The sequence below is a fragment of the Leptodactylus fuscus genome, chromosome 7, assembly GCF_031893055.1.
Source record: "Leptodactylus fuscus isolate aLepFus1 chromosome 7, aLepFus1.hap2, whole genome shotgun sequence".
Classification (NCBI taxonomy): domain Eukaryota; kingdom Metazoa; phylum Chordata; class Amphibia; order Anura; family Leptodactylidae; genus Leptodactylus; species Leptodactylus fuscus.
Window position 1 is genome coordinate 99,682,717 of NC_134271.1, and position 24,201 is coordinate 99,706,917.

Genomic DNA, 24,201 nt, shown 5'->3' on the forward strand with positions numbered 1-24,201 from the left:
CGTCAAAATCCAGTCCAAAAAACTCTGTGTGAAATCAGCATTAGACTTTTTTAGACTTTGGCTAAAAACAATAAAATAAAATCAGACATTACACTACATAATTATTTTTTGCATAATATATGAAGCACAACAGAAATCCACCAAGAAATGGTGTACACCTGTTCATATATAGGGGCCAATGTTTTTTGTAATATGGACTAGATAATGTTAAACTTATTATTGAAATAAGTCTCAAAAGAGCAGTTTTCTGGTAAAAATAATTATGTGAATAGTATATAGCAAATCAGGTAAAAATGAATTCCAAAAATACGATGTAAGGCTCCGTTCCCACGGAGTAACACGCCGCGCATTCAAACACATATACACGTGTTAGAGTGTGAGCGCTCAAAACAGATCCCATTCACTTCAATGTGTGCCAGCTTATGGGAGCTACACATTGAAATCAATGGGTTAAAAAGCCTCCCATTGATTTCAATGTGTAGAGCACGTAAGCCGGCAAACATTGAAGTGAATGGGATCTGTTTTGAGTGCTCACACTCTGACACGTGTATACTTGTATACTTTTAGCTTCCATCCCCTGACAAACCTGCACTCTACTTTGTGACCTCTTTCTTTGGCAGCACAACAGCCTGTGTTGAGTTGTAGTTAGCTCTGACTTGGTACGTAACCTCAGGTGGAAACTTTCAAAAGTTTAGCATGGGGGCCAACATTTTCTAGTTTTTTATGGGTTGTGTATATTGCTTTCAACTCTATGATCCCCACCTCTCAGGGAAATAGATGTCCATTGATGGTAATCTTATGGAGAGGTGCCCACTGGGGTTAGTTATGTCTGTTACTCCCATATATTATACATCAGTGTATTGGACTATAGCCCTATCAATAATGCACAATTTGATACATTGATTTGCCTTTTCAGCACTTTAAAAAAAAACTTTTCACAAATCTGATCATGCCGACATAAATTTTTCTCACCCCGTAGGAGTAGCCTGATAGGAGGATCAAGCTGGCAACTACAGAAAACACTGTAGAAGCTGGAATCTAAACATAACCATGATGTATGCTGATGTTAGGTGTCTAACGTATTATGTAGTTCAATAAATGCTTAGAGATGTGGTCGCATGGTAAGAATCTGCTTTTATCAAGTACCACCATGTTACTGGACCATAATATTCTTCAGCTCAACTGTGTGTATGTCATAGGTATCTGATGACTAAGAGTGGACTTTCTGGACATGTCATGACATACTTGAATGCTTCATGAAATACCAATGCTAGGACATATTTTCTTACAACTCTGCACTGTGCCATTCCTTTGGTGCATCACTTGTAAATATCTACATAATTTGACAACAGGGGGGCCACATAGAGAAAAAAAAAATCAGACAAATCCTTTGATTTTTATAGGACTGGCCAAATATATCGTGTATACGGAGGCCTTAAGGGGCTAGGCTAAAAACAATATTTATCCTCTCTCCGTGTCTGCCTGCTGGGTCTCTGTCATATTCCCCAGACAGACTGTATAGGGGATGGCTTTCCGGCAGTCAGTTTTAAAAGCAATTCATTTGCATGAGTTTTAAAAGCAAACTGCCGGTGTCCTTATGCAGCCTCTCCGCGGGGAAACTGCTTTTTTTTGATCGGACACAAAGTCCTGCATGTCTGACTTTGAGTCCGGCAAAAAAAAATAAAATGTTTCCTTGCGGAGAGGCTGCATAGTGACACTGGTGGTTTGCTTTAAAAACCCATTCAAACAAATGGGTTTTAAAACTGACCACTGGGAAGCCATCCACTATGCAGTTTCATTGGGGAATAGGACGAAGACCCCGTGGTCAGTTTAACAGCAAATCATTAGCATAGTGTTCTGCTATTAACAATAGGGTCATCCCAACTTTCCACCAGATCTTTAAGCTACTTCTCTGATAAAGATACTTGACAATATTATTTCTAGTGAAGAGTTACACTCTCTTTAATAGCACAGCATTGTCCACCTCGATCTGCAGTGGATCTATAGGACATCTGCAGCTATGATGTAGATCTACAGACTGGCACCTTGAGAGTGTTTCCAATTTCTCAAGGATTCAATTTAACACAATATCACAATATGCTAACAAAAACCTTAAATCAAAGACAACCTCCTTCAAAACGTAACTGATCACTCTAGACGTCTCTATATTTCTACATACTCAACATGATCAACGTACTTAACATGCCTTTTGGAGTCCTTGAACATTGAGGACTTATGAATGTGTCAGCTCTTGGAATATGAATCTTGGAATCATCCTGTTTGTCAGGGTCTAAAGTAAGAATGATAATAATCTATAGAAAGTGAACCGAGTCACACTCATAATGTAATTGTGGGAATGGCTCCATAATTGTTCTTGGTCGTGAAAATTTGCTGGCTTATAAATTCAGGAATGTCTGCTGAATTTTGTATCTAATCTCCAAGTGGGAGTAAAAAATCATCCAAAATGGCGCCTTAAAAGTTCATGTGTTCACAATGGAACATCCAAATATGTCTAAGGATGTAGGTCGCTGCTCTCCAATATGGTGAGTGGGCGCGTATTGTAGCCCAGCCGCTGCTCCTTCTAGAGACCAATCAACTCACAGTTGAGGGTAATATAATAGATTCAATTAGAGGTAAACAATTCCAGGATTGTTTAGTGGGCTGCCCTGATTTCATTGATAATCATGCAAAGTTGATTAATTCATACAATCTTTTATTAATCAGTTCAGGTGCACAATGGCAACATGTTTCAATGCTGAACCAGTGTCTTCATCAGGCCACCTACACAGTAAAATAAAAAGATACAGAAAATGAATACAATACATGCAAAATACAAAATATAAATAAATACAAAAGTGATCAGAAAAAACAGGAAGTTATGTATAACACATAATGAGTTACAAAAACTTATCCACAATCGCATATACTAGTTAAATATCACAATATTAAGAGTATAAATGAATAAACAGATACATATCAGTGACTCTCTCTCTCTCTCTGTATATATATATATATATATATAATTTACACTGATATATTCCATGAAATATTGTACAAAGACGAGACATATGTTTGCTTATTTATTTATTATTTTTTTTATTATTGTCCTATTCCATTATATCTTTCTTTGTCCCACCTCTTTTTTACTATTTAACTCACTAATAGAGATGAGCGAGTACTACTAGCTGTTCGAAGTTAAGATTCGATGCAGAACCAGGGTTGATTGGCAGAATGCTATACATTGCCAATCAACGCTGGTTCTTCTCTTACCTTTAGAAGTCTTCTCCCTGCGCAGCATCCCCGAGTCCTCTTTCGGCTCTGAATTCACTCTAGGCATCGGGCCTGGGCAGATCCGACTGCGCATGTCCGCTTGTAGTGCGGGCATGCGCAGTCAGCTCTGCCCAGGCCCGATGCCTATCAGAGTGAATTCAAGGCCGGAAGAGGACGCGGGGACGCTGCGCAGGGAGAAGAATCCAGCCCGACCCTCACTCATGGACTTGGTAAGTAGAATTTGATCAAATGTTGCCTACCCCTGAAACGAGCATTTCCCCCCCAGACTATAATGGGGTTCAAAACCCGTTTGAACAGTCGAACAGTGTGCGGCTGTTCGAATCGGATTTCGAACCCCGAACATTTTAGTGTTCGCTCCTCTCTACTCTAATTTATCCTCTTAATATCGAGCTATTTAACTATTGCATGTGATTGTGGATATATATATATATATATATTTTTCATTTTATATGTGATTGTGGAAAACTTTCTGTAACTCATAAGTTATCCATAATTTTTAGTTTTTTCAGAAAATCACTTTTGTATTTATTTTTGTATTTTATTTTATTGCATTTTTGTATGCATTCTGTGTAACTATGTTTTACTATGCAATTGGCTTGATGAAGACACCGGTTCAGCTTTGAAATGCGTTGTCGTTGTGTACCGCCCCTGTGTACCTGAACTGATTAATACAAGATTGTATGTACTAATCATCTTTGCATAATTACCAATGATATCAGCAGTGCCCTCTAAACAATTCCGGATTTTTTTTAACCTCTTTCTTTAACCTCTAATTTGTACAAGTCTTGTAAAAGCTGTTTGTTATTACCATTTTAAAGTCACAACATGGACAGATCTTTGATCTGAATTGGCAGATTTGGATACCCTATTGGGTTCCAATATAGTATAGCAATTCTGGAACACTATCGTCTGAGCAGGATGCAGATACAAAATTGAGATATTGAACATAAAGACTTGACTACTTTCTTCAAATATGGTTTGCATTAGACTGATAGAATGGGTTTCAGAGTCTTCGTGCATCACAGCAAGTTCTCTAGGTTTAGTCAACATGAAGTATAGATTAAAGGCATCCAATAAAGTAAATGCAATACAAAAAGACATCTTTGATTAGTTTTATGGTGACACTTGATATGTAAAACATACTTCTGAAAGCCACTTAGTCATTAGTTACACCCCTTAGGCCTGACACTAAAACTCAAAGAGTTTTATGCCTAGTGTTCTCGAACAATAATAGCACTAGCCATATGCCGTCTTCCATCACCGGGGTGGTAAAACTTAATAGAACTTTTAAATCTAACTACAAGCCAATAAATAATAGCCCTCTCCCTCCAATTAAACTTTGATGTTAATAAATGTTTAGCCTGGTGTAAATGGAATACTTTACAGGCGAGTAGTCATCCTGCCTAAACCCAGAGAATAAAATACTACTTTGTTTGCTGAGATTTTCGGCATGGACAAGAACTGGCCCGGCGCCATAAAGTAATGCATTATTTTTTATGGGTAAACTTTAAATGAGTTTTGCTTTAAAGTATGCAGAAGTTGTAAAAATAAAAGTCTGCTCTGGAAAATTGATGAGAGCGCATATTCCCTTTCTAGCTGAATTTTTTTCTTGTTCCTTTTCTTATAATAGAAACAAAATAAAATGATTTTCTCTGATTTTTATAATTATACATGTAAATGGAGTTTAAGTTGTAAATACCTATGAGAGCCAGTTGTACATACAGAAAAGATAAAGGCATTGCTTAGAGTTTAACAACATTGAAAACACAGCAATTATAAGAAAATGTATATAGAACAGAAAACAGAATACCCCAAAGCCAAAATGTATATTTTGTTTGGTTCTGTTCTGGTTAACCACCTCTATTGTACCATTGCAACAATATGTTGTTCTTAATGGTCATCTGCCAACACTGCACTGCTTGTGAGAAGATGGAGCCTTTCATATGGGAGCCAACACAACCATCAAATGACCACCAAAGGTCCAGCTCACAAGATGTCACCATTCAAGTCACATTCAATCAGATATTTCACCTTCAGAATAGTTTTACATGGTGCTATTCAACTATATGGTCATGTTATACATGGGCTGTCAACAAGTGGCTTTCCATTTTAGCTTGTTGGGAGGGTGTTTGTCGAGAAATGGGAAATCGGACTATGACATCTACATGCACAAATATGGCATTTAGATAGCTTTGTCCTTATGAAGACTATTTAGAAGACTATGTATGCATGTGGACAGGATAGGACAGTGCAGCCTAGTTTGCTATCCAGAGATGCTCTGTAGAATTAAGGTCTGGGCATTGTGAAGGAAGGACAATTCGCTATCAGCTTCTTGGACCCAATACATGACTACCCTTGTAGCATGGTGCTATGTCTTGCTGCAAATGTCTTTCAGCTGTAATGTAAACACCTGCCATGAAGGGATGAACTTGGTTCGCAACAATGCTTAAGACTGGGGCCCCACATTGTGGAAATGCATCGTTTTTGTTGTAGATTTTGTTACGGTTTTTTTGAGCCAAATCCAGGAGTGGATTGAGCAGAAGGGAGAAATATGAGCGCTTCCTATATATATATATATATCCCAATCCTTATGTAGCCATTCTTGGCTTTGGCTCAAAAAACCGCAACAAAATCTGCAACAAAAAAAGCTGTGTTTCCGCAACGTGGGACCATAGCCTAAATAAGACTTACTCCACCTCCATCAGTATGAGCAGTTGACACGACAGGAAATGGTCTTCAAATTTGACTAGCACCAAATGCTGACCCTCTATTAGCATGTCACAACAGAAATGTGGATTCAACTGACCAGACAACGTTTCTCTACTTCTGAGTGGTTCATGTTTTGCACACTTTTGCCCACTGAAGTCTTTTTTGCTTTCTTTAGACAGCATTGGCACTGAAACTGGTTGTCCCATCCATGCTAATGAAGATGTATTGCGCATTCAGACACAGAATTTTTGGGGGGCGTGGCTTGGACCTACATGTAGCCGGACATGTCTCTGCTCGGCTCCTGTTCCGCCTGTAACTTTTGGACCTAATCCAGCCCACTTTTGGCACCTATGGGGAGAAAAACTTCTGGGCTAGGGGGCCACACGGTGGCTCAGTGGTTAGCACTGCAGCCTTGCAGCACTGGAGTCCTGGTGTTCAAATCCCGCCAAGGGCATAAAACCATCTGCAAGGAGTTTGTATGTTCTCCCCGTGTTTGCATGGATTTCCATCCCATATTCCAAAAAAAAAAAAGACATACTGATAGGGAAAAATGTACATTGTGAGCTCTATGTGGGGCTCACAATCTACATTTAAAAAAATAAATAAATAAATAAAAAAAAATAAAAAAACTTCTGGGCTTCCCTCCTCAGGCACCGTAGCACCCTCCGATAAGCCCAAGCAGCCCAGGATCAGCTCATACCTGGCTCCGCCGGCATCTGCGGCCCGGCCTGCCATGAGGGGCAGCCATTTTTGCAGGTCGCGCCGCCTACACCGCTACTGGCTCCGTCGCGGCTCTCCCTGGGCTCCGCTGCCGCTCTGAAGCCTGCTGCTGCCCTCCGATTGCCTTCTTCACCAGATTCCCGGCCCTCGGACTCGGTGATGACCTCGGCTGGGCTTCTCTCTCCTGGGGCCTCTCCATCTAAAATGGCGATGGCGTCTCCTGTGATGGCTCCTCCAATGCTGCTGGGCCCTGCAGCTTCCCCCTCTGTGCAGCCTACTACCTCTCTCCCTCCACCTGCTGTGTCCCTTGGATGTCCCTTCTCTTCAGGAATTTGTGGCACCCTATCCAGGGATCAAACCTGTGGCCTCCTCCAACCCTGTGGCTCCTGCTCCTGCCTCTGCACATGCCTCTCCTCCTATACAGGTACTGTCTCTTCAATTGGGGATAGGGCAGTTGCAACAGGGAGCTCAGTCTTCCCCCTCCTCCTGGGCCCCTGATGAGGACTCTGACACTGCTGTTGGGGCGACCCCCCATATGTCACCTTATGCAGTAGCCTCCCCTCACTCTCACCCTCCATTCTCCCAAATCTAACACGAGGACATGTTTGCTTCTTCATCTTCTCCTCCGCCTCAGTGGCTGCAATTCCTCACTCACTCCCTGATTGCTGAGGTCACTGCGGTCTGCCGCAAAAAAATCCGCACTGAAATTCGGTCCGAGATCTTGGCGCTTCGGCAGGATCTTCACCACATTGCTTTCCGAGTAGAGATCCTGGAGGACAACCATGACCAGACCCGTATTTATATTTCTCATCTGCAGGACTTGGTCGTATCTCAGTTTCACCTTTCTCTTGACCTTGTGGAGGACTTGGACAACAATGGAAGGAGGAATAATATTTGTGTTAAAGGTCTTCCTGAGGCTACGCATGAGGAGGATTTACCTGCTACTCTGGAGGCTATCTTTAACTCATTGCTACAAGAGCCTCCCACCCATAAGATCAAACTGGACCGCGCTCATAGAGCTTTGTGCCCCAAGGGCTCTGGATCCACCCCAAGGGATGTTATTTGCTGTGTGCATGACTTTACGCTGAAGGAATTGATCTTGGCTAAAGCCAGAGCTGCAAAGGACATTGACTTTGATGGAGCTAAGATCCAGCTGTATCAGGACCTTTCCTGGATTACTTTATAAAAAAGGCACCACCTCCGCCCCTTGCTCCATCTACTACAGGAACGGTGGATCCCATATCGTTGGGGTTTCCCTTTCGCCCTGACTGCCCGGCTCGACGGCCGCTCGGCCACCCTGCGTTCATTTTCGGATGTCCCACAGTTCTGCTCCTCCATGGACATACCTACCCCCCTGGATCTGACTGATTGGGAGCGTCCACATCCACCTCCCCCCTTGCCTACGGTGTGGTCCCACCCGAAGTGGAAGAAGAGGTTGCTGCCTCCATCTGGCTCCAGTGCTAGGGGTGCCTGTGGGTAGCCTCACCACCTGCACCGTCCTGATTTCCTTTTTTGCACTAACACCAGTTCTTCAGGTCCCCCCCGATGTGAAGTGGTGCCCTTTGCTTTCTTTGAACTGATTGTTACCATTTAACCTCATATGTGTGTTTTCTCTATTTAGCAGGTCCGTTACTTGATGTGTTTTACTTTTGTTTTTCCCCTACAGGCGGGGTGGGAAGGCAGACCCCTTACCACCTCTTTCTCTTGCGTAGTGACTTTCTTTACTTTCATAGTGATTGCCTACTGATGGTTCCTCCACATTACCAAAACAAAGGATTATGTAGATAATCTTGTTTCCCTTAGTCCTAACAGCGGCACAATGTGGGGTATTTCGTGCCCCTGTGTGCTGGTAGGACAGGCGGAATTTTAATTAGCCATGTATTAATTTCACATGGCTTGTTCCCTTTAAGAGGGCACAGATACCTCCCCCCTGTGCGTAAATAACAAGTAATAATACATACATTCCAAAATAAACAACAATAGGGGGGGAATCCTTGTGCCGCTGTTAGGACTAAGGGAAACAAGATTATCTACATAATCCTTTGTTCCCTGTCGTCCCTACCAGCGGCACAATGTGGGGAAATAGCAAGTAATCCCCATAAGGGTGGGAGATTAAACACAAGCAGAATGTAATACAGTACGCCCGAAGGCAGTAGCTTCTGAGCCATACCGATCAAGTCGGTAGTGCTTCACAAAGGTCAATTCTGAAGACCAGGATGCTGCTGCACAAATCTGGTCCAAGGTGAGAGCCTTGACCTCTGCCCAAGAGGTCGATACTGCCCGCGTCGAATGGGCCCTTAGGACGGTCGGCGGAGGTAAGTTCTGACTCACAAACGCCAACTTGATTGCTTCCTTCACCCAGCGAGAGATGGTGACCTTAGAAGCCTTGCGGCCTTTATGGCCCCCTACATAATTTATTAACAAGTTCTCAGATCTCCTGAAAGCGCGTGTGCGCTGAAGGTAAATCTGCAGGTTCCGGACTAAATCTAGGGTATGCCACTTCTCCTCCTCAGGGGAAGTGGGCACGGGAAAAAAGGTTGGCAAGCAAATGAGCTGACTCACATTCGCCCTAGAAGAAACTTTCGGCCTGAATCCTGGCAGAAATCTCAACTGAACACGGTCTTCAAAGAAGGCAATGTAAGGAGCTTCCGATGAGAGTGCTTGAAGCTCCCCTACTCTTTTTGCCGAGGTGATAGCGAGGAGAAAAGATACCTTATAGGTCAGCCACTTTAGATCCACCTCCTCCAGAGGTTCGAATGGAGCAACACAAAGTGCCGTTAGGACCTTGCTGAGGTCCCATTGGTGGACAGGAGCAGAAACTGCTGGTCTCAGCCTAGTTGCCCCTTTGATAAAGGTGCTCACTAAAGGATCCTGAGACAACCGCCTCCCCAGATAGGCGGACAAAGCGGCTACATGTACCTTCAGGGTAGAAGCTGCAAGCCCTCTGTCTAGGCCGTCCTGCAGGAAATCCAGGATCGCCCTCACAGGGGGATCGGAGGAGTCCACTTCGTGTTCCGTGCACCAGGCCTGGAAAATATTACCGATCCTACGGTAATTCTTATTGGTCGAGGTGGCTCTGGCGCTGGCTAAAGTCCTTAGGACGCCTTGAGACAGTCCTCTATTCCTTAATAGGGACTGGTCAACCTCCAGGCTGTCAGATTGAATCTCCTCAGATCGTGGTGTCTCAGCTCTCCTTGTGTCACCAGATCTGGGAGGGGGGGAAGCCTCCAATACCTGCCTTGACTCATCCACATGAGCTGGGCAAACCAAGTCCTTTTCGGCCAGAACGGGATTATGGCAATTCCCGAGACTTGGTCCTGTCTGATTTTCATCAATACCTTGGGTATGATGGAAACTGGAGGGAAAATGTATATCAGCCTGAACCTCCATGGGATGGACAGGGCATCCACTGCCAAGGCATTGTCCTCCTGGTACAGAGAGCAGAAGGTTTCCACCTTGGCGTTGAGTCGGGTTGCCATGAGGTCGACATCCGGAAGGCCCCATGTTTGGACAATCTGATGGAATATGTCTTGATTGAGAGACCATTCTCCTGATACAGGGATACCCCGACTCAACTGATCCGCTACTATGTTCAGGGAGCCCTTGATGTGAACAGCGGATAGGTGGGTCAGATTCTTCTCTGCCCACGTGAAGATCAAGTTCGCCTCTCTCAGTAGGGCTGGAACCCTGGTGCCGCCCTGTTTGCTCAAGTATATTACCGTCGTCATATTGTCTGACCGGACCTTGACTGCCTTCCCTTCGAGAAAGGGGGCGAAGTACTTCAGCGCCAGATACACTGCTTTTAGCTCCTTCAGGTTGGAGGTTCCTACCTCTGGATTCCTCCACAGACCCTGGACAGTCCTGCCGTCCAGGTGGGCTCCCCATCCCGAATGGGACGCATCTGTTGTCAACAGGGTCCAACGAGGTTGAACCGAGGACCTTCCGTCTTTCAGGTGTCTCCACCATCTGAGGGAAAGACGGGTACCGGGAGAAAGGCAGATCTTCCTGTGCAGTCCCCGTGGAGATCCGTTCCAGGCTCTCAACACTTCCATCTGAAGGGGACGCAAGTGCCATAAAGCCCAAGGGACCGCCTTGGCTGAAGAAGACATCAGGCCTAGGACCCGCATGGCGGTGCGAATGGTGATCCATCGGGACCTGAGGAGGCCCCGAACCGAAGCTTCTATTTTTGCTCGCCTTGGACGAGATAGGAAAATCTGCATGCTCTGGGAATCCAGAACAAACCCTAGGAATTTCTTCCGGGTGGATGGCACTATTTCTGACGTCTCCCAATTGATCAGCCAACCTAACTCCTGGAGGAAGGCGATGGCTATCTGGAGGTGGTGATGGAGAATTGAAGTAGACTGAGCTTTTATAAGCCAGTCGTCGAGGTAGGGAACCACGAAGAGGCCTTGAAGTCTGAGAGCGGCGGCAACTGGTGCGACCATCTTGGTGAATACATACGGAGCTGACGATATGCCGAATGGCAGAGCAGTGAACTGTAGGTGCTCTCTGTGACCAGCCATAAGAACGGCTATACGTAGATATTTCCTGTGTGGCGGGAAGATGGGGATATGTAAGTAGGCATCCTTCAGGTCCAGGGTGACCATGACCTCGTTGCGCAATAGGAAATTGGTTACTGAGTCTATGGACTCCATCCTGAAAGGTTTTTTCTTTATGAAGAGGTTGAGGAACCGAAGATCTATAATCATCCGCCACCCTCCTGTGGACTTTGGAACCAAGAACACGGGTGAATAAACTCCTTGACCCACTTCGGGAGGAGGGACCCTTTCCAGGGCCCCCTTTAAGAGATATTCTGCGACGGAAGCCTCCAGGCAGTCTTGTTGTAGGGCTGGTAAGACCCGCGTAGTGATGAAACGATCCACCGGAGGATGGGAGAACTCTATTGCGTATCCTCGCTGAACAACTTGAAAGACCCATGGGTCCAGAATGTGAAGATGCCATGCCACAAGGAAATTCGAAAGGCGCCCTCCTACGGGAGAGCTGGTCACAGAGAGCGGCGTCTCCTCAAAACCCCTTCTTCTTAGGGTCCTCCTTGGGGATCCCGCGACCCGCCCCTTTCGGACGGTATCTGGGGCGTCTCTGGCTTCCTTGTTGAGGCCTGTATTGAGACGTGGAGCCTCGACCCCTAGAAGGGGGAGGCCTTCTTTCTCTGGTTGCTTGTGGTAGTGATCTCCCTCTACCATCAGCCAATCCCTCCATCAGATCGTCCAGCCCTTGGCCGAAAACCTTCCCAGGTTGAAAGGGGAGGGAACACAAAGAAAACTTGGAGGCGACATCAGCCCGCCAAGGTTTGAGCCACAAGGGCCTCCTGGCGGCGGTATTGAGGGCCATGGCCTTGGAAGCCAGCTTCACCTGCTGTCTTGCCGATTCTCTCAGGAAATCCGTAGCGAGACGGATCTCCCCCATGGATGCCAGGATGTCGTCCCTGTTAACCCCGGAGTCGATATCCCGTTCCAGGCGGTCCAGCCGGGCTTGAAGCTTATCAGCTACTTCCGTTGAGGCGATGCCCACCGTCACCTGGGCTGAAGCAGACGAATACGCCTTCTTGAGCGTTGAATCCACTCTTCTATCAAGCAAATCCTGAAGATTTGACCCGTCATCGATGGGCACGACAGTGCGACGGGAAAGCTTAGAGATGGCTAAATCCACCTTGGGTGGCGGACCCCAGCGATCCAGCTGGGAGGGATCAATCGGATACACTGCTTTGAAAGCTCTGGTGGTGACGTAAGCCTTCTCCGGCTGCTTCCATTCTTGTTCCATTAGGCTGGCCATGGAGGCGTCCACTTGGAAAACCCTCCGCTTCCCAGAGGTGGACGCAGAGGCTTCCCCCTCGCCAACCTGGTCCCACGACCGGATGGCCTTCAGCAGTTTATTAGTCTTTTCCCGATGGAAAATTGGTCTGCTGGTACAGGAGGACTGATTGTCCGATGATATGGACACCTCCTCCACCTGGAGGCGCTCCAGGGAGGGCAGTGAAGCAGAACGCCTTTCCACGCGCTGCTTCTTGGTGAGCTGAGCCAGTGAAGTACGGATATCCTTTAAAGAATCATCCTGCAAAAAACACAAGGATACTTAGAAGCCGGAGGGGACCCTTCCCCTCTTTGCGGCAACCGTACTCACCATGTACTCCTTGACCCATGCTACCATATCACTGGTAACGGGTTCCTCCCGCAGAGGTCCCCTGCATTGCTGGCAGCGTGACCAGTCATAGCCTAAAGGCAAAACAATGACATTCAGGATACTCCCACCATTGGGAGAATTAGCAGACGAAAAAACCGCACCTACCATCAGGTAGTGGAACGTCACAATCAATGCAAGCCAGGTGTCTCCTTTTAGAAGACTTCTTCCGTCTTACTTGATCCCCGGGAGGGGTAGAAGAGGAAGACATGACAAATAGAAGCTAGCTTTCAGCGATACCTAAGCATGGAATATGAAACATCAGAGGAGTACATTCAAGGAACCATATGAGGAGACTCACCCAGCTTCTGCAGGCCACTTACCAACCTTCAGCAGAGTTTGCAGTAGAATAAATGCAGATTGAAGCGGTAACCACAAGCCACAGCGGAGAAACCAGCTAGGGATTAGACTAGCAGGCAATGAGGGATGCAACCTGCCCCCTTTTTTACAGCCCCATATCCGGAAGGGGCGTGGCCTTAGTCAAAAGCTCCGTTCCTTTGCCCTTCATAACACTCCTAGCCCTTCAAGTCACGCTCCCCCTTTGAGCCAACTACATTGGCACGTACCTTAATCTCCTGAGGACCTCCAGTGTCCAACGCTGCTGTTCGCGTGGTCCCGGAGCGGCGAATGCCGAAAACCGGAAGTTGCCGGTGTTACACTTCTAAACGACCGGCCGGAACCCTCCTACACAGAGGAAAGGTTCCGCGAAAACCGGAAGTTCCCCTCATGGAGCCGCGCGAACACGCCGGCTGGCTGCGCGCGGCTCCGAAGCCCAGCAGGACTGGATGCCGGGGAACAGGAGGTAGGATTGCGTGAGGGAGGTGGGCAAAATAGGTAACTTTAATCTTACCTATTCTCTTTGCAGGACCGACAGAAGTCCAAAGGGGCAGAGTGCATCATTGAAGACACCTGAACAGGTCTGAGCAGGTAAGTACCTGAAACTTCTTCTTACTCTTTCTCTTTAGGAGGACACAGAGTCCTCCCCACCTGTCCGATCCTTTACACAGGACAGAAAAAAACGCACAGGGGGGAGGTATCTGTGCCCTCTTAAAGGGAACAAGCCATGTGAAATTAATACATGGCTAATTAAAATTCCGCCTGTCCTACCAGCACACAGGGGCACGAAATACCCCACATTGTGCCGCTGGTAGGGACGACAGGGAACCAGAGTTGTCCCCCCCAAAGGAAAATTGATAAAATATAACTTTTATTTTATTCGTTTAAAAATAAAGGATCCTCAATAGAACATGTGCTCCCCATGGAAGTAGAACACCTATCTACAGACCCCTAAATAACTGAGCCGTCAGTAAGTAATGGATAATGCTCCTACATGCAGATATATCTCAGAATTATAACCATATCCCTATTGTCTTAAAGGGTAAATGGAGATGTTAACTGATATATCAGTGGGGGTCTATAACATAGACCTGACAGCTACAGCAACAAAGGGTATATAGTTGAGCTGCTACCATTTAGGTGCAGCTACACCTCATCTGTCGGAAGCAGGCTTAAATTATATACAATTAAGCACTCAACTTGATGGCTAAAGGCAGCGTTTTGGCATGCTTCCCACTGATGATAAGGGTACCAAACAAATTGTTGGGGTGGCTGTATCGTTACACAGCAGCCGTTCACCCCTCAGATACATATGATCATATGTATCTGAGGGGTGAACGGCTGCTGTGTACATATGATCATATGTATCTGAGGGGTGAACGGCTGCTGTGTAACGATACAGCCACCCCAACAATTTGTTTGGTACCCTTATCATCAGTGGGAAGCATGCCAAAACGCTGCCTTTAGCCATCAAGTTGAGTGCTTAATTGTATATAATTTAAGCCTGCTTCCGACAGATGAGGTGTAGCTGCACCTAAATGGTAGCAGCTCAACTATATACCCTTTGTTGCTGTAGCTGTCAGGTCTATGTTATAGACCCCCACTGATATATCAGTTAACATCTCCATTTACCCTTTAAGACAATAGGGATATGGTTATAATTCTGAGATATATCTGCATGTAGGAGCATTATCCATTACTTACTGACAGCTCAGTTATTTAGGGGTCTGTAGATAGGTGTTCTACTTCCATGGGGAGCACATGTTCTATTGAGGATCCTTTATTTTTAAACGAATAAAATAAAAGTTATATTTTATCAATTTTCCTTTGGGGGGGACAACTCTGGTTTTGATATTATTTGAATGGTTACCCTCGATCCTGGTTTAGGAATTCCTCCACATTACCCCCTATTTGGGGCTTGTCCCAGCTGTGGGTCCTATTTTTGGTCCCTTTTGGTTGTCGCTGTTGTATCACTGGTCTTGCTGACTGATTGCCCCTGGCCGGGAGAGTTAGTCCCAACCACAACTTGTATTGTTGTTGTTGTATTGCCTATTTCTGTTTTTGTTTGCTCCATCCCTCTCTCCCTTCCCTCCCTTCCTTCTCTTCCTCCGACCTGGAGTCTATGGCCTTATGTGGATGTCCGCTGGACTTCCCTGACTGTCCTTCTGCTCTTCGGACCGGGTGATATCTGCCTGTACGCTTTTTTTTCTTACATCTGCTGGTATTCTTATCCTTTTTATTGTGCCATGGCAAAGTGTATTACGTTGAATGTCAAGGGCCTGGGCTCCAATGCAAAGCTGCGTTTGGTCCTCAGGGAGCTTTGTTCCCTGGGGGCAGATGTTGCTTTTCTCTAGGAAACTCATTTTGACCACAGGAGCATTTTTAATTTTGCCCGCCACTATTTCCCTGTTGCTTACTCAGCATAAAATACTCGTAGGAAGGGAGGGGTGGCCACACTGTTTCCTTGGTCCAGCCCGATCTTGATTTCTGCCTCGCATCTAGATCCCGACGGACGTTATGTTATTCTAGAGGGCCTCCTTCATGGTCGGCCCATTATACTCTAACTTATATGCCCCTAATTCCTCCCAGCTCCCCTTTCTTAAGAGGGTGCTGCGGAAATTGCAGGCTTTCTCGGGCTCGGCCCTGCTGTTGGGCGGTGATTTTAATTTAGTTTTTTCCAAACACTCGGACAGACTTACTTTGTCCGGTGCTCCTCCTTCCGCCCCGCAGCTTCGCCTGGCCAGAGAATTCTGCCGCTTGATTCGGTCCTTTTCCCTTTTTGACCTCTGGCAGGTGCGTAACCCTACTGGCTGCTCTTACACCTTTTACTCCCACCCTCACCAAATGCTCATCTTATGCTGTATTACTGGGCCTCCCACTTGCGCTGTATCCCCTTTTGGACCTCTTATTATGCTTACACGAAGTTGATCAAAATTGAAAAACTTTGGCTAATGCCTTTTTGTGGTCCCGCTCTCCGCCTCTTCCCTCTGTTCCTCTCCTAGGGCCTATTCGTATCACAAGAGCCGTCTGGTTGACTTGTACAAAACTTTTCCCCCTAGCCTCCCCGTGTTCGTCTCTGATCTCCTTCCTCTATAATCTGCTCCTCTCTGGTGGTCTGACTGCGTCTATGGTGAAGCCCTGGAGTAAGCTTGGTCTTTTCCATATCGCGGATCTGGTTGATCCTCTGTCCTTGGAACTTAGGCCCTTTGACTATTTCACTTCTGAGCTACGTTTACCTGCATCTGAATGGCTGCACTACCGGCAGATTGTACATTTTGTTTTTTCTCAGTTTGGAGCCTTGAAGGTTTCTTCGCCCACTGCTTTTGAAAAGTTATGTCGGGCAGGCACCTCCACGGCTGGGCTGATTTCTGATATCTATAGGCTACTTTCCTCCCCAGGGGGACATCCTTTTGTCTCCCACAGGTATATAAATAGGTGGTCGGGGGCTCCAAATACGCAGATCTCGCTTGGTCAGTAGCAGATTATTTGGTCCCGTGCAGCCAGCTCTTCCACATGCATTTCCTACCATGAAACCCAGTACAAGCTCCTAATGCACTGGTATCATACCCCTGCCCTACTCCATTCCTTGAACCCTGCTATCCCCCCTAGTTGCTGGCGGTGCCAGACAGAAATTGGGTTATTATATCACATCTTTTGGGACTGTTCGTGTATCTGCCCCTTTTGACTTGCTGTTCAGTCCATTACTGATGCCCTCTTCCTTCAGGGTGTCCCGTTGGATCCCCTAGTATATTTGCTTAACCTGTCCCCTAGGCATTTGGGCAAAAAGACATTGAAGTTGTTCCTCTTTCTTTGTACGCCCGCTAAAACTCTTAACGCCCTTCACTGGAGGTGGCGTGCCCCCCCTCCCAGAGTCTGATCTTATTGCTAGGATGAAGTTCCTCACTGCGTCCCTAAATCATACTCTGGACGGTTCTCAGGCGTTATGGTCTAACTGGGATGTGTAATGTATCTTTCAGTGCTTTTGACTCCTTCTTCCCCCTTCCCTTTCCTCCCTCCCTTCCCCTCCCCCCCCCAATTCTCGTTACATTATCCTGTTACACTGTTGCAAATGTTTATCTTGCCTCATTGCTTAACAATTGGATTTTGTTTGACCTTTTTTGTTTGTTCTGTCTACAAAAATTTTCAATAAAAATTACAGTTAAAAAAAGCCACAGAATTTGGAGTGTCAGCATTGTTGGTCAGAATGATTCTTAAAATTCTTCCCTGACCATTTTTGTTAGTATACTTTTGTGAACTGCACCCTCTACTACACCTTGCTAAACATGGTGGGGCCCTTTAGAAATAAGGCATATTTTTCAGAAATTGAGGTTTGGCAAGATGTAACCCTGTGTGACAAAATTGTTTGCACTTTTTTCGTCAAAAACGAAAACAACTTCAGTAATATCTGGTATATAAGTTAGATAATATTATTAAATCTACCCCATTGTACAACTCACTTTCATGTTACAAAAAGAGACTCAAGATCTTCATGAAAATTCACTCCAAATTCACTGCTCTCCTCTCCTTTACAAAATAAACCATAAATCTCTGACTACCTGCAGCCACTACAAGAAAAAGTTCAGCAGCACATATAAAAAGCTACTATAGAACTCAGCAGGGTGCTCTAAAAATCTCCACACATTGAGTTCACTTTATTGGTGATTTTAGGAATATCGCCAATAAGCCAATAATTGTTGTTTCCCCGATCATATCTACTGAGGAGTTCATATAGCATTGTGAAAGGGTGCTGAGATCACCCGATAAAAGAGCAAACACATATATTGCCCATCACCCCATGTAAAGGAGGTACTACTCATTTATCCCCCATTGTAGTGATGATGGCTGCTTCTAAATGCAGCAAACAATGGGGCAATGATCAGAATCAAATGTTCCTAAGAGTATTTCGTCAGCCTTTATCGATTTATACAACAATGAGCCTGGTAAAATAGAGGAGGGCACTTAGCAAGAAATGAGGACACGTACCATCTTAACAAATATAGTGATTTTTATTTCTTTTAGTTCCATGACTTTCTATAATAATAGCCATGAGAAAAGATGAAACTGTCTGTTTTTCAGAGCCATTTTGCATCTGTGGGGCACTTATTTTCATGGATCCCTCATGCACTTGAGTCTATGAGTGATCACTAAAAGAAGCGAGGAATAGGAAAGTAGACAAAACTAAGAAACAAAATCAAGATGGTATATTTACCAATGAGAGTCTAACATTTCTGTTGGAATTTGTGGCAACAAAATAAATAATGCTATATTAGACACAGTTATGCAGCAATTGCACAGAAATTATAAACTTTTGAAATAGGTTTGCCACTTTTCAACTACGTCTATTGACATAGGTCTGGCTATGGGTTTGCCTAAAATTCTGACATACTTATGAAACTAAAAACTACAAATGTGTCGCAAGTTTCAGATGTGAACTTTACCAAGTTTAAAATGGAGTAAACTGGCTGACTTGTAAAGCGCCCTGTAGATGTTGGAGTGGTTAGTCCCTTGTGTGTGGTTGCAGCCTCCCTCTTACTGTAGCAGCTCTTTTCTTCCCACCTTCTTCTCTCCACCTTATCAGACCTCTGCCTCCATTCATGGCTCCTAAAGCATTACTTCCTCCCTGCTTTTGACCTCCTTCTGCATCATGTTCTCACTCACATCTTGGAGCATCTCAGCACATGTACAAAGACTTCTTCTCAAACTGGAGACTACCTTGCCAAGCAAGCAATGGACATTGGAAGAAGGGTCAGCACCATTCATAGCACCATTGCTGGAAGACAGGAGGCTACACATACCATGGGAATGTCAGTACATACTGATATCTATATATAGATATATAAACATACAATGGTGCAGGTTACTTATGGTCATTTACCTAGGTGAGTAGCCAGCAGTTCATAGTTGAAGGAGTGCCTGCATAACAAAAAAATAAAAGACTAAGTAGGACAAAACACACTCTTATGGGGTAAATGGAATCACACTTTCCAGTTGACGTGTTCGACAAATCTCGTTTATTAGTAGGTAAAAGGCACTATGCATTTCGAAGTGCGAAGCTGATTAATTGAACTTGATAAAGGGAAATCTAAACCCCAAAACGCGTAGTGCCTTTTACTTACTAATAAACAAGATTTGTCGAACTCATCTATTGGAAAGTGTGATTCCATTTACATCATAGGAAAAAGAGCTTCACACGAAGATATGTGTCAACAAATCTGGTACTTTTTTATTAGTAGAGCAAACGTTTTCGGTCTGGATTGACCTTCCTCAGGCTCTACAAATTATCAAAATATACATAAAAGAATTAGGGAAAGGGGATATTAACAACATATCCCAAATAAAACATAAAGTGCATGACACCATAATAAACACAAACAGAGAACATACAAACATAGAATACATATATGGGAAACCATGCAATGGCTGGCATAAGCATTATCAGAGATAGCTTCTTGGATATATGTAGAGACATCTCATTAAGGTAAATAACATGTCACAAATTGTGAATATACAATAAGAATCATTTGTATGCTGTAGTGGAAGGTAAATAAACACCTGTCATATTTAAATAAATAAAGAAAAATGAAAAAGGACTGTATATAAACATCTCAGTACCTGTTCAATGTAGTAAAAAGACTGTCACAGATGTTGGTCTGGAGATTTGGTATGAGGTTAATTACCTAGGAGTGTACAGGGTATAAGTCAAATCCAAACCCAGAACAAATAAATGACCAAATAAATTGTATGTTCCAAACCAGTCCATGCTCGTTGTCAAGGGGTACCTTACCTCTGCCGCCGCAATGCCGGGGCCCGCTCTCACCGAGGAGGAATAGAGTAATGCGCACAGGTGTGTGGACAAACTGCCAAAAGGAAGCGCTGAGAATGTAGCGTCTTCCTTCACTTTAAAAAGGCGCCGGACCGTACGTCATCGGTCCCCCGGGCGCATGCGCACTAAAGAGATGAAGGCGCGCATGCGCGAGTTCGCGCTAAGTCATAGCCCGATGGTCGGGCTCCGTAAAACTTACATGCGCATGCGTGCGCTTGTGATGACTCATGAGAGGCAGAGAATACGATAAGTATAGAAGTACGGCAGAGTTTGCCCTGTAAACCGTGGGCCAGAAAAGAATAATAGTGAAGTCCCATCCAAGTGAGAGAATAGAGGATACATATATATAGAATGGTTATTGATCCTGAGACCCCAAAACATAGAAATACTATATAAATGGTGAGTAATAGGTAATCCAAATGATGATAGAGAAAAAGGAAGAGATATATATATATATATATATAAAAAGAAGGAAAAAAAAAAAAAAAAAAAGAAAAAGAAAGGAAACAAAACCAAGAAAAAAGAAGAAAGAAAAGGACAAAGAAATGAAAGAAGAAGAATGAAGAGGAGGGGAAATCAAGAGTTGGTTAAAAAAGTGAAAATGAAAAATGATGGATAAGAAATATGAAAAATGAATAAATAAATAAGAAGAATGAAAAATAAATAAATAAAAAATAAAAAATAAAAAATAAAAAATAATAAAAATTAATAAAAAGAATACAAAAGAAAGGTTAATGCATATTTAGAAAATAACCAAAATATAGTAAAAAAGGTATGAGAAATGGTCAGGGATATCACTTTTTGTGAGTATATATAATGAAAAAAATTATGAGAATCTCAAAAAATAAAAAAAATAAAAAAATAATAAAAAAATAAAAATAAACTAAACAAATTGAATGAAAAAGGGGTAAATAAACTAGGAAAAATAAAAAATAAAAAATAAAAAATAAAAAATAAAAAATAAAAAATAAAAATAAAAATAAAAAAATAAAAAAATATATAAAAAAAAATTAAATGAAAATGACCACGTTGTGACTGTCAAGGATACTAAGATGGGCGGGCCCGGTAGGGTTGGTCAGAGGTTGGTTCAACGAGTCTGTGAAATGAAAATGAACAGGTAAGAAAAAAACATAGTAGGCAATGAGATGAATATGACATGTTATAAATATAATATGATCAGTAGAAAAGAACAGGTAGATCATTTGGCTCACAGATATGCTTGTATTTCATACTCTCTATTTAAACCATGGGGTTCCATGGTTTGTAATTTGTGAATCCAAAAGGCCTCTCGCTTTTTGAGAAGCGTGATTCTATTACCGCCCCTTCGTGGACTTTCTACGTGCTCAAGTACTTGAAATCTGAGTTGTGCGATACTGTGTCCTGCTTGAGTGAAATGGAATGGGATAGGTAATAATAGGTTATGGCAACGGATATTTGATTTGTGTTGTTTTATGCGGTCTCGCACACGCTGGGTTGTCTCCCCAACGTATGCGAGACCGCACGGACATTTGATAAGGTAGATGACGAAGTTGGAATTGCAAGTGAAGAAATCATGAATGGTAAAAGTCTGACCTGTATGTGGATGGTAGATTTTATCTCCTTTCAATATATTGGAGCATTGATGGCAGCTCAGGCACGGAAATGTACCGTGCCTGGGACTGCTCAGAAAAGTTTGACGGAGTAATTTGATATCTGATCCAAGGTCAGCTCTAACTAGTCTGTCTCTAAGATTCTTAGGACGTTTAAAACAGGCTCGAAAATTATTTCGAAACTCCGGAATGTCTGGATAAGCTTTCGTCAACAGGGGCCAGTGTCTTTTTATGATGTTGTGTATTTTGTAGCTGAAGGGGTGGTAGGAGTGCACAAATGTGATCCTCCCACCATCATCCCTCAGATTAGGTGAACTAGAATTACTAGGGGCGTCAAGCCTGACCTCCCTTAGGGTGTCTTGTAGAATTTTTTTGGGGTAACCCCGAGATAGGAATTTAGACTCCATGTCATGGTATCTAATTTCCCTAGTAGATGTTTCTTGAACAATTCTTTTAACCCGAAGGAATTGAGATTTTGGAAGTGAATTCTTAGTTGGTTTAGGATGGCAACTGGAGAAATGTAAAATACTGTTTCGATCAGTCTCTTTGGTGTAAATGTCGGAGCTCAATAATCCCGCTTCAGATTTGATAATCAGTGTGTCAAGGAAGCTAATCTTGTTGTGATCAAAATGGAGTGTAAATTGTAGCTCGGGCCAGATGCTATTAAGATAATGGGCAAAATCTAGAAGGCTTGTGATGGGTCCTTCCCAAATACAGAACACATCATCTATATATCTTTTCCATGTTAAGGCATGTTGTATAAAAAGAGGATTTGTATATATAAAAGATTCCTCAAATAGCGCCATGTATGCATTGGCATACGGGGGTGCCACATTGGACCCCATAGCTGTGCCACGTCTCTGTGAAAAATAGGTGTCTTGGAATATGAAATAATTTTCACTGAGGATAATATCCAGTAGGTCAGTAATGAAATCGATGACTTTTGAATCCACATTGTTGGATTCTAACAGTATCCTACTTGCACGTATGCCTTTTTCATGTTGAATAGACGTGTAAAGACTGACCACGTCTAATGTAACTAGGAATGTGTCCATTGGGAGAGGGCCCATATCACGAATTAGCTGTAAAAAAGCAGATGTATCAAGAAGAAAAGAACGTGTTTTTTTGACATAAGGTGTAAGTATTTTCTCAGCTAATATAGAGAGAGGAGAAAGAACAGAGTCACTGGAGGCCACTATTGGTCGACCTGGGGGGTCGATCAGGCTTTTATGTATCTTGGGTAGTATGTATATGACTGGGGTTATTGGATCCTGTTTGTTTAAAAAGTTAGCGGTATATTTGTCTATTGTATTTGTGGCCAAATGTTTGGAGAGAACCTCATTAATGCGGGATGTAATTTTGGGAAGAGGATTATGCTGTAGAGGGGTATAGACTTCAGCATCAGATAGCTGTCTCTTAATTTCTTTGATGTAATTGGATTTGTCCATGATAACAATAGCTCCGCCTTTGTCGGCCGGTTTAATGATTAAAGAATCATCAGTGGTTAGTTGCTGTAATGCTATTTTGTCATTCTGAGAGAGGTTAGATGTACATTTAAGTTTGTCTCTCTCAACATTGTTTCTGAAGATCTGTAGATCTTTTTGGATTAAAGAAATCACGGTTTCTACCGCAGGGGAATTCTTTGGAGGACTGAATGTACTCTTAATAGATAAACCTAATTCCCTGCATGATATAATGCTAGTAGAGTCCTGTGAATTAGTTGTATTAGGAGTTTTGGAAAAATACACCTTGAGTCTAAGCAATCTATACAACCTTTGCATATCCAGATCATGTTGGAAAAGGTTGAAGCCATATGTGGGGCAAAATGACAACCCTCTTTGCAATAGCTCCATCTGAGCTGGACTGAGGATTTTAGAAGAAATATTCACCACTAATGATTCTCGTTCATTTGATGGAGGTGTGAGCGGGGTAGGAGTAGGGGATATACTCACTATCTGTGATCTCGTGGCCATTGTAGAGGAGGAAGGAGTTGGATTCTGTCTTCCTCTCCGCTTTGTTGTACCTCTGGTGTATTGACCGGTGGACCTATTCCCATAAGATTTGTTGCTTGAGATGCTCGAGTCTGAGGTATCTGGGGAGGCAAACCTCTGGCGGTAATTAGTGCGATTGTCAGGATATCCCTCTTTCCACCTATAAACTCTCTCAGTTCTATAATCCTCTTGGTCCCTTAAAAATTTTTTCCTTTTCTGCGCCTGAACGTCTTTACGAAACTGTGATAACGTATTATCAAGTTTCTCTTTCAGGGCAGAAAATTCGCCATTAGGGCATGAAGAGCGTAGCTGTAGCTCAGCTCCTTCTATCTGTTTCTGTAATATGACAATATTCTTTTGTAAAAAAGTGATAGTTAAGGTCATTAAGTCAAATGAACACTTATTAAGTATCTGTTCAAATTGCAAACAATATTCCTTGTCATCCTTGAACAAGGTAGGTATAACTGTCATTCTTAAACCCCTAGGGATCCTTAAACATTTCACATATTCGGCAAGGGTTACACAATGTAATTGCATACCAATT